The sequence below is a fragment of the Bidens hawaiensis genome, unplaced genomic scaffold (genome assembly GCF_021521415.1).
Source record: "Bidens hawaiensis isolate Kalapana, Puna unplaced genomic scaffold, B.hawaiensis_p1.1 tig00031709_1, whole genome shotgun sequence".
In the NCBI taxonomy this organism is placed as follows: Eukaryota; Viridiplantae; Streptophyta; class Magnoliopsida; order Asterales; family Asteraceae; genus Bidens; species Bidens hawaiensis.
The window spans coordinates 159,277-175,094 of record NW_027495351.1 but is presented as its reverse complement, the minus strand read 5'-3'; the positions used below and the strand labels follow the sequence as shown (position 1 = coordinate 175,094).

The window sequence follows — 15,818 nt, the reverse complement described above, 5'->3', positions numbered from 1 at the left end:
ATGCAATAAACAAACCCTAACCCTAACTAAACCTCTCGAACAATTTGATTCGAAGAATTAGAACACATAATTACAAAATTAGTAATAATAATCAACAACGAGCTGAAACACTTAACTTATGATTACTTGTGAATAATAATTGAAACAGAATTTGATGCGATGAAGTTACCGGCAATTGCGAACGAAATCGGGAAAGAGGAATAATAATATTACTGTTGGAAGGCTTTTTGTTATGACAGACTGTTTATATATGAACGTGCTAGGCTGAATGTGGGCTTGTTGGAATTTGGGCTTGGGCTTGGGCTTATCGAGACTGTTTACGAGCCTAAATGAGCTTCTCTCTCTATATATAAAGAGTAAAGTGTCAAAATCGAATTGATGGTTTAGTTAATAACGTGACTTTAGTTAAAAAAGTTTTTATTTTTATATTCGGACCATCGAGGTTTCTCATTCTTTACTAATTACGTCCAAATCGTTAACTCTGTTATGTTTCATCTTTAACTTAAGGGTAAAGTTGTCTTTTTAATTGTTTCTTTTTTTATTTATTTTGAATTACACGGTGGGCCAGCCTTGTTTATTTCTACATTGAAATCAAGTAATCAACATATTTACTAGGTTCCCATCTTTAACATTCATTTCTTGAATTCATAATCATTTACTCCAAGTCATTAGTCACCAATCCCAAATCTCTTCCTCCTTCATCTCTTGAAATCTCTTAACCTACAAATCAACCCAATAATTTCACAGAAGCTTCCGAGTCTCCTACCACCAACAAGAACTACCCCTGTAATCTATGTTCTTCACCTGCAAATGAGTTGTATAGATAAGAGTAAAGGCGTCCTTATAGTTTGATCAATAATGTGACCTTTAGTCCAAAAAACTTTTTTGTGCATACGGACCATCGAGGTTTCTCATTCCTTGCCAATTACGTCTAAATCATTAACTCTGTTATGTTTCAGTGTTAACTCAAGGGTAAAGTTGTCTTTTAATTATTTCTTTATTTATTTTAAATTATACGATGGGCTAGCCTTATTTCTTTCTCCACTTAAATCAACATCTTTCCCATAACCTAATGCCCATGTTCAACCTTCATTTCTTGCGTTCATAATCATTTACAAGGAATAAAATATTAAATTGTGCCACCTAGATTCGAACTCAAACCTCTAAGAATAGTGATGGGATGCAATCTCAAAACTAAACCATCATTTTAACTTATTTCGATTAAAGATTAGGCCCATTGGTTTAAACTATTTTTATTGTCGACGACTCTTAAATTTCTCAAATACAAATACCATATTCCAGTTCCTTCGTAAAAAATATATTTCTACACTATATATAATACATGAAACAAGGGTAAATTAAAACACTTGATTTTAAGAGTTTTACAAATGCTAATGCATAAAGTACATGTGTAAGAAGTGATAAACTTGCCTTTTAAGCACAATTCACCTAACTTACAAGTTTGCCCCCTCATCTTTTACCATATTATGTTTTTAATTTTAATTTTAAACTAACTTCCCACCACGATCTTTAAACGACCATAATTTTTTCGTACACTAGTATTTTTGTAAAAAAAGTGCACCATAAAATCGAGCATTTTATTCTTTTTAATTTGAGTATGATATTGTTATAATTCTTTCAATTTTAAAAAATTAATAAGTTACGCAGGGGTGCTCAATGTCGGTTTTTTTATGGTTTGTAAGTTAAACTTGTGAGCCCAACCATTAGTATCGATTTTTCGTCATCCAAACCAAAATTGAATCATTGAAAATTGAAACCGAATCGTTACCAACTCTCTTATATATAACAAAATAGAAAAAATGATAATTTTAGCTACATAAATGGTAAAGATTAATGGAACACCTAGGATGCGAAATTATAACAAGAACGAAGATTATAAAAAAATCATGCTGGAATTAGATTAATTTAAAGTTGCAATAGTCATGTTTACTTGTATTAAAAAAGACTTTGTTCAATTATATCCTAACTATCTATATCTATACTATATATAATACATGAGACAAGGGTAAATTAATACACTTGATTTTAAGAGTTTTACAAATCCTAATGCATAAAGTATGTGTAAGAAGGGGTAAATGTCACACCCCAACCTAAGGCGGAATATGTCGGGGCGCGACATAATTGTATCATAGCTCAAAAGACACTAAAGTATAATACACGTGTCTATATCTAAATTATTCATTTCATATCTCAAGTACACAACACACAACATTGTCTCAAAAGAAATAAACATTACAATTGCAAAAGTAATTAATTTCATCTAAATGTCTTTATCCGTCACGCAACCTAAAGTCCAACTATTCTTTAACTCGTTTTCTTCATCCAATATAGCTACATGTGTCATGCGTGAAAATACATAGTTTGTCAACATAAAGTTGAGCAAGTAATCACGGTTTTTGAATATATATAATATTAAAATGACAATTCCTTGCGATAAATATGAATTACAACAACTAGCATAACAATAAATATAAAAATTGTCTTTTCACTCGAATCACATAGATAGCGAGCTACTCCGACGGCGTATGATCATACTAATGAGGATGAGATACCAACCACCAAAACATAAATTAAACACATAGTCACATTTGCACGTATAACTAATTGAGCAATATCATAATACACAAATAGTGGAATTGTAGTGAAAAATGATTAACGCATAACGCCCCCAAAATATAAAACAGTAAAAAGGGGGATGTGAATTACTTACCTTATCGAGTAGATTAAAGAAGATGAGAGTGACGATAAGAGTTAAGATAAAAGGGTCAAGCTCCTTGAAATGCGTCAACAAAAGGTCCTAATGTTAACGATAGTGTAATTAATAAATGAGGAAAGGAATTAATATAACGATTTAAGTTTGGTTGGATATTATTAGTTTCAACGTCATTATCGTTTTTGAAAGACTTGGCGTCTTTTAAGGTTTTAAAATATTATTATCACTGTTATTATTTAATATTATCTTTACTATTATTATCAATATTATTATTGTTATTATTATTATTATTTGTTATTATTATTATTAATATTATAAATTTATTGGAATATTGATAGATGACAAATATTATGCATAATCGTGTATATTAACGAAAAGGTTAAATGAAATATATATAGTGAACTCATATATATAATATATAGTTGGTTTAGAAGGAATCATATTTTGTTATAATATTGTGAACTCATATATAATTATATATACATATATTATATACATGCGTATATGTTATCAATAAGTCGATAAATGAAGATTCACGCTAAAATGTGACTTTGGGGTTCGGTTTCGTTAACTAATGATTATTTAGCGTTATACATACAATATACTTACAAAAGATTGATTTAAAAGCTTCAAATAAATAAATAAAAAGAAAACGGATCCAGGGGGTTCGAACCCGCGTCCTGGACCGTTCAAAGTCTTATACCCTTATGATGGCTGGTGCTTCAGTTTGCGATTTGAAACAGGTCCAAACAATTAATTGAATATGCATCCCCAAACCAACCATAAACCCTAGTTCTTGAATCCGTTAATTTGTTTGTTTTTTATTCAAATTGATTTAGGGTTATTGTTTACTGATTCAGAACGACTGTTAAACATACTGTAATTACCAAAATTTGTGCGAGAACAGGGGAGGACGACGAACAAACTTTGCGGCCTGGACTCGGACTCAAATCATGCCTTAACAGCTTCGTATAAAGCAATTAGATTAGGGTTTGTGATCTTGGTGAAGAGAGGATGTTGTGTGCACGTTAAATTGAATTATGGACGTGTTTATATAGTGTTTTAGGGTCGGTTAAAGCCGCGATTCGTTTAGGCCTTAATAGCTGTGATTTTGATATCGTTTTTCGTAATTAAAACGTCGGTGTGATGCGTTTCTTGGTAACAAACGATTTTATGAGATCAATTTTGATATAGCAGCCAAAAATTGAGGAACAAGCAAGGGGGTATGGTGTCGACGGTGGGATGGAGGAAAAATATTTTGGTATTTGCAAGAAGGTCCCTCATCTTTTGTGGTGGGTGTAAAAATGGTTAAAGGTTTAGTTGAGGGGTTGATTTGTATATTTTGATACTTAGAATAATAACCGAAACAAAGTCGGCGTTGAGAAATAAATGATCAATAAATTTATTAATTTGGTTTAATAAAATAGAACGAAAAATAAAATTTTAAATGGGTTAGGTTTTAGAATTCGAAATTTAACAAATGTTACAGTAAACTTGTCTTTTAAACACAATTCACCTAACTTATAAGTTTGTCCCCTCATATTTAACCATATTATATTTTTAATTTTAATCTTAAACTAACTTTCCACCATGATTTTTAAACGACCATAATTTTTTCGTACGCTAATATTTTTGTAAAAAAAAAGTGCACCATAAAATCGAGCATTTTATTCTTTTTAATTTGAGTATGATATTGTTATAATTGTTTCAATTTTAAAAAATTAATAAGTTAAATTGGGGTGCTCGATGTCAGTATTTTATGGTTTGTAAGTTAAACTTATGAGCCCAACCATTAGTATCGATTTTTCTTCCTCCAAACCAAAATTGAATAATTGAAAATTGAAACCGAATCGTTACCAACTCTCTTATATATAACAAAATAGGAAAAATGATAATTTTAGCCACATAAATGGTAAAGATTAATGGAACACCTAGGATGCGAAATTATAACAAGAACGAAGATTATAAAAAATTATACTGGAATTAGGTTAATTTAAAGTTGCAATAGTCATGTTTACTTGTATTAAAAAAGACTTTGTTTATTTATATCTTAACTATATCTAATATATATAACAAAACTTGTCAAATACTAAATAATAAAAGAGATTAAAATGCATACAACATTTAAGTTTGGTCTGATATCATATGGTCGGTTTTCAGCATAATCCGTGAACTAAACCTTTAGCTACGGTTTTAAAATTTTGAAACCAACCAACTGAGTGAAGGTAAAAAAAAAAAACCGACCGTGAACTAAACAGATGACTGGTTTAAAAGGTTTAAAGGCTTTAAACCGAACCATGAACACTCTTAATTGTTATGTGATTTGCAGGGTTTGCGTTCGGACACCCGCCGCATCGCGCGGGCACCCGCCTAGTATTTTTTAAGATATCAGTTATTTCTATTATTTAAAATCCTGGTCCAAAAAAATAAAATAAAATGGTTATGGTTAAACATAATTAACATAATTCGTTTAGAAAAATATTATTAATTTTAAAGTTTTATTAATTGTTAGTAAATAAGTTTAAATGATAATAATTAATATATATCATTAAAACAATTAAAGAGCATTTGTGGGTTATAACCAGATCATTAAAATAGTTAAAGGCATTTACAAAAGTCTTTTAAATAGATATCATATTGTATCTTCATCTTTTAAATTATAACGAAATCATTAAAATAGTCAAGAAGCATTTACATAAATCTTCTAAGCAGGTATCATATTGTATCTTCGTTTTTAAAATTATAGTAGAAAGTTGTAATGTTAAAATAAATATATATGCGCATAAGGAGTAAAATATTAAACTGTGCAACCTAGTTTCGAATTCGAACCTCTATGAATAATGGTGCGATGCAATCTCAAAAGTAAACTATCATTTTAACTTATATCAATTAAAGTTTAAGCCCTTTGGTTCAAACTTTTTTTTTTGTTGGCAACTCTTAAAATTTTCAAATACAAACACCTTATTCCAAACTCCTTTTTTCATAAAATATATTTTTTAAAGATGCCAATTATTTTTTGTATTTAAAATCCCTGTTAGGTTATACCAATATAACACAACAAATTAAATTAGATATCCTTAAACATAATTAACATAAACCGCTCAAAAAATTATTATTATATTAATTTAAAGTTAGTAATAATAGATAGTATAAGTTTAAATGATATGACTGATATAAAACAATTATAAAAGCATTTACAACAGTTATAAGTTATAGCAAAAATAAAACATATCCTATCTTATCATACTCTTCTAATAAAATATAATAAAATGTTGGATTACAAGTGCACTGAATCCTTGGTTTTATTCTTTGAACTTCTAACGCACCGCCAACATCCAAACCTCAACTCCTATCCATTCTACATTGACGTGTCTCGATAATATGGTAATCGACGTCTTCTAATGTATATGTAATTCCTTAATATCTTTCATTTTTTAATTGATTTATTCGTCTATTGATCATATTATTCATATCTATGATTAAGTGTCCTCTTCTAACTCTTCTAATAAAAATTACACTAAGTTTTCACTGTGTGAGCGTGCCTGTGTTTCTTGAAGCTTAAGATATATCTTACCAAACCATTAGGGGCGGCTTAACGTTATCGGAGGCCTAAAACTAAATAAAATGTTGAGGCCTTTTTATTTTTTTTTCTTTATGCGTATATCGCTAGAGAGTATACAAGAATTATAAAATATGAATGATATCCAGTGATAATGGATGTGAAGCAATTCTCCTTAGCTTGTGGCCCATCAATGAGTTACTAATCTTAAAAAAACTCTAACTTTTAAAATCTCAAAATACATAACTCCTATTTAAAATTTAAAACGGAGGCCCTATAAATTTGGAGGCCTAAGCCATTGCCTTATTTAGGTTACCCACGAGACAGCCCTACAGACCATTAAGATTCATCAGTCGGACCATTGTGCCCCTGTAGGTAAGTTGCAATTCTCTCATCTACCTCAAAAACATGACTTGAATGTCTCATTATAAATCAAGTGATTCTCGGTATAAAATCAGATAATATATGAGTTGATTTATTAATAGGCATAATAATGACAAATCAGCTGATACAACACAAGGCTTTTGAAATTGCAAAAAATAAACCTATCTATAGTGTAATTACATTTATTTGATGCTTGAGAGTTTGAGATTGCACCACAAGATATTCATATCAAAGCGTTTGTAGTCCAACGGTTAGGATAATTGCCTTCCAAGCAATAGACCCGGGTTCGACTCCCGGCAAACGCAGATGTTTTTAATATTCTTAATCATATCTTTATACCTGAATAATGATGAAGTTTAATAATTAACTTCTGAATATTTTTATTTTTATTGTTTTCCCTATGCGTATATATAATATATTCATTTAAAATCATAACTTTTATGGTATCATGTTTATATCTTGATGATGATAGATTGATATCCACATATAGCAGCAACTTATTATTGGAAACATATCTTCATTTTAAAGACAGAACGAAATTACTGACGATTTGAAGTTGAGATATTTTGTAGGCTAGATATTTTGTAGGCCTGTAAATGAACCGAACGTAACAAGAGCACGAGCAATGACATTTTCGTGTTCGTTCGTTTAAAATCTAAACGAACAGTTCACGAAATAAATGAATATACGTAAAAGAACACAAGCATAAACATACATAATATAAAACATACTAGGGTGATATAATTTTATAAAATAAAAATAATATTTAATTATTTTCTATAGCTATGTAAATGAACGTAAACGGACATAATAAACGAACGTTCACAAACATAAATGAACGAACAAAACATGTGTCTTGTTAGTTCGTTTAAGTAAATGAACATAAACTTTTTGTTCATGTTCGTTCAGCGAACATGAACGAACTTCTTATCGAATGATTCATGAACTGTTCATTGAACGTTCGTCTTGTTTACGGGCCTAAATATTTGATTAGTGTTCAACTTTCAAAATGTTTCGTCATTAAGAAACTCTGCTTGTTTATCTTGAAGGGTTTTTTCTTTTTTTTTTTAATCCAAAATACTTGATTTATTTCCTTGTTCGAGTTATCTCGTTACCTTTTTTCCTTCTTGATCCTATCTTCCTGCTAGAATAGGAATAGGAATAGGAATATTCTTTTTCTTTTGTTTTTGAAATTGAATTGTGCTTTATTATTGATATAATTGCAGATTGCTTTAGGTTACATAAAGATTTTGAGTAAATGCAAACAAATATCTCATTAAAAAGAAAATTTTGATTTTTTTTAAGTAAATACTCAATTTTTTCTAATATGTATTTTTAATTTTTTATCGTTATTAAGGAAAGAGAATTAAAAACAAGAGCGAAGAAAGATATTTTTATTTATGTGCACATAATCTCTATAATGAATGTGATGATACTAATGGGTATAATGTCCATATTAAGTGTATTTAATTGAGAATTTCACAACATTTATATGCTTGTATGTATATATAAGCACATACATGTATGTAGTGTGCATAACAAATAAAATCATAGTAAAAAAGATGAGGAATACTCAACAAACTTTGATTCTATTCATGTTTATTGTCATCATTTCATCTGGTTAGATAATATTTTTTGTATTTAATTATGTTTCAACGTCTTGTATTTCATCTAATATTTGGTTATTCGAATTATTTGTTTAGGGATGTGGTTGAAAACAATGACAGATGAAAGACGTTTTGATATTGTAGGATGCAAGACAGTAGATGATTGTTTCATGCTTAACAAAGGTTGTGCGCCTTGTCTTTCTATAGGCGGAACATGTGTTAAAGATTGTGGCCCCACAAATTAAGACCACGCTTTGGTCATGATTTTGATGGAGAATCAAATCATCTATAAAGTCTTTTATGATTATTATATATTTATAATAAGAATTCTTGTCATCTTTTTTTTCCAAGTATCCAAGATGAATGTAATATTTTCTTCTATATTAAAATTTATACCTATGTATCAAACAAATGGTGAAAGGTTAAGATCAGTTTTTTGATGTTTTGATAAATTGTGTTAATTTTCTCTCAATAGACTTTGAGTTAAAATTAATTTTCCATTGCTAGTTCACATTTAGCATTTTGAATGGTGAGATTTGGAATCTAATCACAAGTTTAGGTGGTGGTTTTTGTATCTTAAACGTGTGTTAGACACTTTACGGTTTGATCAAGTGGTGTATCTGTATTTCTATCGACCCGTAGCTTATCCATTTCTACCATTTATTTCAAATTCTACACGTTTCATATCCGTTACTGATTGATTTTCCTATCATTACCCTTGAGATTACAATTGTCATGTGCGACCACAAAAATGAGCCCTTGAAATATGAGAAGTGATAGTGAAATGAGAGTTGACTTTCGAAATGAATCAGATTGAGATGTTTGCTATTTGAATTGCTGATGTTCCCGAATACCGTTTTATGGTAAATGGGGTTGTCAATTTTGACGTGTGGGTTATAAACTTCTAATTGATTGTGAATGTTATTAAAAAGGCTTGTGATTTAATTTTGCTGCTTTAATGCTTTTAGGCTAAATTGTTGACTACATTAATGTTTTAAGTGATAATTGGGTTTATACGGGCTATAAACTTCTTTTAGGCTGCGTCACCTAGTTTCGAATCCAAACCTCTACGGATAGTGGCACGATGCAACCTCTACAAATACCTCTACGAATAGTGGCACGAATTAAAATACTTATTAAATTGCGTCACCTAGTTTCAAATCCGAACCTCTACGAATAGTGGCACGATGCAACCTCTACAAATAGTGGCAACAATCCTATTCGTAAACAATATATTCATTACTATTGTAATTATTTGTTTCCATAGATAGGTCCCGTAGATTACTCCTAGTCGGTTATGCATCTGTATATATATCCTCAATTTGGTCACTCTTATCTTTCCAACAGATCTAATCTAACCCCACGTTAACTGGACTAACTTGATTAACAAGCTAACGAGGTTACCGGCTAACTTTACACTGCATTCTCGGGTTTAAAATACAAGGAAAAGAAATGATAAGATTGGATATGGGAAGAAAGAAAAAGAAATTATATATTTAAAAGACATTCTCGAGTTAAAATAAAAGAATAAAAAAAATGGTTAATTACATTCTTGAGTTAGATAGGAAGGAAAAGATAGGAAAAAAAATTGTAACTTTAAAGTCATGTCCTTATTATTGAGTTAGATAGGAAGGAAAAGATGGGATAAATTAGTAATATTGCACATGACTATAAACTTTCATTCAGAATCAGACCATATTTGGCTGGAAAGTTTTGGAGGAAAAAAACTATAAATTTTCTTTCTATTCTTTTTCTTTTCTTTCAATGAAAAAAGAAAAAATTTCTTATATTTTCTTTTCCAATCCCTTAAATAAAAAACTCAATAATGCATTGTTAGGTAGGCTAGTTAGCTTACGGGAATGGTCTCTTTAAACTTAGCAGTTAGCACAACCCTTGACTAACTCTTCTAGTTGACCATAGTTAAGTCTCCTAACGGGACTAACTTGGTCAGTTAGTGAATATAGTTTAGCCAGTTGCTAAGACTAACTCCTACTAACAAGTTATTTGGTGCAAGTCCTTATTAAACCATTTTACAATCTAGGCCCATAGGCTCGCAAGTTGTGTTTGGGAGTTAGGCTAGGGGCGTTCAAACTGTTCACCGCTCGCTCGGAAAATGGTCGGTCGTTTTTCCGCTCGATTGTAAATGAGTCACTCTGCTCAGTTCGGTTTGTATATGAGCCAAACAACGAGCAAAGGTCTGCTCGATTCGATTCGGCTCAAATATATTTAATTTATTTTATATATAATTATATATGAACAAAAGTATAAATAAATAGACAACACGCATAAATATAGGTTACAATTTTTTAAACCCTTTAAAATTTTCTCAATTCCGTCAATTTTATAGTTTTATTTGTTCGCTTTAAGTTTTCAGAATACATAAAGTTTGTTTGCATGTTCATTATATCTCAGTTCATATTTATTTCTCATAAAAAATTACAACATATTACACGTTTGTCTAAAAGCTACTAATATGTATACAAAATATATTATTTACAGTCTTCAAACTTGTTTCTTATTTAAATTTTAGAGTGAAAAAAAATGCTCGATCCGATTTTAGCTCGATTTGATTTTGTCTCGTTTCGGTTTTCGCTCGGTTTGAATTTCAGCCATTTGGTTCTGTTCGGTTATAAATGAGCCAAGCAACGAGCAAGCCTTCGCTCGGTTCAGCTCTGCTCGTGAACAGCCCTACTCCTAGATCAGTTTGTGAAGTGGCTCGCAAACTTTGTGACAGGCCTAATTTCATGTTTTCCTTTCAATGCGAGCTTGCACCTTTTTTTTTTCAAGCTTCATCAACAACTGATCTTATTATTCCATCTGTTATGTTTACACAATTTCTTATGATAAGTCATGGTTAATATTCAATTTGCTTTCTTTTCCACTATAAACGGATTGACATTATTCTTTTATGAGGTTCAACTTTGAGGGTTTGTTTAGAATCAACTTCTATATATACTTTACTAATTCGTTCAACCCGATCTTTCAACCTACTGAATTTTCAAAACAAACCGATGACATTTGAACAATCTTTATTGATGAGGTTCAACTTCTATACTTTATTATTGATCAAGCTGACAACAAGAAAGAAACATTATGAGATATAATTTGAATCGGATCTCTTTTATACTCCTTAAGTTTTGTTGTAACTTGCAAGGCTATCTATGAGATTTCAAATGTCATGAACGACTATTAAAAATGAGCCATTATATATAAACATAGATAGGTAAATGAGAATAGACTCTCAGAATAATTCATATTAGAGATGATCGATATTAGAATTGATGATTTGTCATGATAAACTGAGATGAATCGGGTCTGCTGATTTCAAGTTAAGGGTTCTAAACTTCTGTCAGATCGTGAATATTTTTATTGGCAGGATGATGATTTGATTTTGTGTTATTATGATTTTAGACAAAATTGTTAACTAGGTTTAATATTTAAGTGGGTTGTACACTTTTTATTGTAAAATTTGACTAATTTTTTTATTTGCAGTCCATAGCTGGAGGATCCATATTCCAATTGTATTTGGTACGAAGTAATAAATAAGAAGGAAAATATTAAATTGCGCCGCAAACTAGTTTCGATCCTAGTCCTATAGGGATAAGAGTCAGAGGTACGACTCAATCTCACGAAACTAAAGCGTTAGTTTATGAAAACTAGGATTAATGTGTGTGTGAGTTTTGTGTTTAAAATAAAATAAAAATACTATGAAGGAGATTACTTGCAATGCCATTGATTTTATAACAATTAAACCAAAGTTAAATGATTTAACCATTAATTTTCATATCTAGTTAACTTTTATAACAAGTAAACAAATGCTAATCAATTTTGATGAAAATTATCCAACTATTAATTAATTTGAATAATATTCACAATAACTCCAAGTCTCGATATATAAAAAAATATCAAGTGTGTATTATGTTTTTTTTAATAACGCTAGAAACTACCCCCAATACCTGAGTGGGTCCTTCTGAGAGAAGATATCAATTGTCGATACTAAGTTTGACGCTCCAGCCCTGATTCACCCAAGAACACCATCAAGATGAAAACCCACAATATTGAAAAAATCCCGTTGAGCCAGATTTCAAACCCAAAACTCAATGATCCAGCTATTAATCATCACCCCATGAAATGGAACAAAAAAAACAAATAGCACTGTAGAATTTTATTTTTTATTTTTTAAAAGAAAAGAAAACATTAAGTATAATAAATGCAAAGAATCATAAAAATATAATATGCATAAATGCATATTAATTAAATATTAAACACTTTCACTGTTATTATTATAAAAATTAAATATAATTTATATGTTTGTGTATATATACGAGACGTCTATGTAGTATGGATGTAGAAAAAACTAAAGAAAAAAGGATGAACTGTACACGACGAACTTTGGTTTACTCATTTTGATTGTCGTCATGTTATCTGGTTAGATATTTTTTATTTTGTTTATTTATGTTTCTGCGTGTTGTATTTCATCTAATTACTTGGTTATTCAAATTATTTTGTTAAGGGATGTGCTTCGACACTATGGCGTATGACGTATACTGCGTGATAGGTACTCGTTGTTTCATTTCAACCCAAGGTTGTAATTTTTGTACTGCTCTACGTGCAATATGTCTTCCGGAGTGTCCTGGCCCCCCGAATCAAGATCTCGTAAGGGGTCATGTTTGAAGGAGAATCAAATCGTCTATAAGGAATTTCGTGATTATTATATTTGAAAATTTATTACAAGAAATGTTGTTACTTTTTTTTCGAAAGTATATTATATTAAAAAAAAGGGTAGTGGCGCAGCTTGTTGCCCGCTTGTCTTCTGTTTCGATGTAATCACTACCTTGCTCAAATAATAAGATTTATATTAATGCAATATTTCTTTCTATAAATATTACTACGTGTTATACGGCTACTAACGATTAAAAAAAATGGTAAACATAAAGTTATATAAACTTAATTCACGTCATGTAATGTTGCGAGGTTGATCAACTTGTGCAGGTACAGTTTTTGAAGTATAAATAATCTAAAATATATTAAAACTTACAGGTTAACATGCAATTACTTGGCGATAAATAGAAAATGTCAAAAAGAAAAAAGAATATTTTGAAACATAACTTGTATCAAATCTCTTTTTGTACGGCCCCAAGTTTTGTTATAACTTCTACACTGTGTTCTCGAGTTTCACTTAAGAAGAGAAAAGAAAGAAAAGGAAAAAGAAAGGAAAGGAAAATATGTGTTTTCATTTCGTGTTCCCGAGTTTAATGAAAGGAAAGACAATTAAACAATTTGTGTGTTCCAGAGATAGAAGGAAAAGAAAATAAACTTGCATTTTTACTATTATACCCTTTGAACTAACGCTTTCAACCCTTCAATAGTATTTGCATCTGCAGATTCCTTGCTCACCTTTGGCCTCATGGTACCTGCCATGCACAAATTAACAATATATAAAGTTATTACACAGCACAATATTTAAAACAAACATAAGCATTATATCAAAAACGAATGTTAATTATTACTTGGATCTATTTGAGTGTATGTCAAATATTTGTCTAGATGAATCATGAGTGATTCAATTAGATGGTCTACTACTAACTTAATATTTGTATGTCATGTGTGTTGGGCCATTTGTTGACGAATCATCAAAACATAAAGCAATTAAAGCTTAAACATGGGATCTTTTGAGTAATAATCTGTTTAAAGCACTGTACTTTATTTGTTTAATTAAATTAGTTTTTCATTCTATATTGTTTAATTAAATTAGTTTTTTATTCTATAATTAATGCCATTTTTTTAAGGCCTTATAAGGACAAACCGTGAAACCAAACTGTCCAAACCGTTAGTAACGGTTTGGTTTGGTTTTCGGTTTTAGATTTCGATTATCGAAAACCATTAATAACGGTTCGGCTCACAAACACCACAAGCATATGTGCTTCAAAATACCATTAAAGAATTATAAAGCAAGATTTAAGAGAATTTTTGTATTGTATGAAGAGCTTTGAATTTCAATTTATTAAATCCAAAAAGTAATATATTAACAAAGAACTAATTAATTGACACTTAACAAAGAAGATGCTTATCCTTCCGATAACCTCAAACTTATTAATCATTCTGTTATTATAACCCTAAAGATGTAAATTCAAAACAAATTGTTAGATGTTAAATTAAGTTAAGAATACCTGATAACAAAGGGCTGAAACGAGAGCTGAGAAGCAGATGTAGAATGTGGGTGTGGGTGTGGGTGTGGGTGTGGGTGTGCTTGGGGCTTCGCCGGCGTTGTGTTTAAACTTGTCTTTTAAACACAATTCACCTAACTTATAAGTTTGCCCCCTCATATTTAACCATATTATATTTTTAATTTTAATCTTAAACCAACTTTCCACCACGATTTTTAAACGACCATAATTTTTTCGTACGCTAATATTTTTGTAAAAAAAAAGTGCACCATAAAATCGAGCATTTTATTCTTTTTAATTTGAGTATGATATTGTTATAATTCTTTCAATTTTAAAAAATTAATAAGTTAAATTGGGGTGCTCGATGTCAGTTTTTTATGGTTTGTAAGTTAAACTTATGAGCCCAACCATTAGTATCGATTTTTCTTCCTCCAAACCAAAATTGAATAATTGAAAATTGAAACCGAATCGTTACCAACTCTCTTATATATAACAAAATAGGAAAAATGATAATTTTAGCTACATAAATGGTAAAGATTAATGGAACACCTAGGATGCGAAATTATAACAAGAACGAAGATTATAAAAAATTATACTGGAATTAGGTTAATTTAAAGTTGCAATAGTCATGTTTACTTGTATTAAAAAAAACTTTGTTTATTTATATCTTAACTATATCTAATATATATAACAAAACTTATCAAATACTAAATAATAAAAGAGATTAAAATGCATACAACATTTAAGTTTGGTCTGATATCATATGGTCGGTTTTCAGCATAATCCGTGAACTAAGCCTTTAGCTACGGTTTTAAAATTTTGAAACCAACCCTGAGTGAATGTAAAAAAAAAAAAAAACCGACCGTGAACTAAACTGATGACTGGTTTAAAAGGTTTAAAGGCTTTAAACCGAACCATGAACACTCTTAATTGTTATGTGATTTGCAGGGTTTGCGTTCGGACACCCGCCGCATCGCGCGGGCACCCGCCTAGTATTTTTTAAGATATCAGTTATTTCTATTATTTAAAATCCTGGTCCAAAAAAATAAAATAAAATGGTTATGGTTAAACATAATTAACATAATTCGTTTAGAAAAATATTATTAATTTTAAAGTTTTAATAATTGTTAGTAAATAAGTTTAAATGATAATAATTAATATATATCATTAAAACAATTAAAGAGCATTTGTGGGTTATAACCAGATCATTAAAATAGTTAAAGGCATTTACATAAGTCTTCTAAATAGATATCATATTGTATCTTCATTTTTTAAATTATAACGAAATCATTAAAATAGTCAAGAAGCATTTACATAAATCTTCTAAGCGGGTATCATATTGTATCTTCGTTTTTAAAATTATAGTA

The 15,818-nt window shown here is 29.9% G+C and overlaps 1 non-coding gene across 1 annotated transcript; it reads left to right on the top strand.

Annotated features, from left to right (window-relative positions):
• Window positions 1-6,910: 6,910 nt before the first annotated feature.
• On the top strand, window positions 6,911-6,982 carry TRNAG-UCC (transfer RNA glycine (anticodon UCC)). Its single transcript has one exon. It is a non-coding gene; the product is annotated as a tRNA-Gly (tRNA).
• The last annotated feature ends 8,836 nt before the right edge of the window (window positions 6,983-15,818 follow it).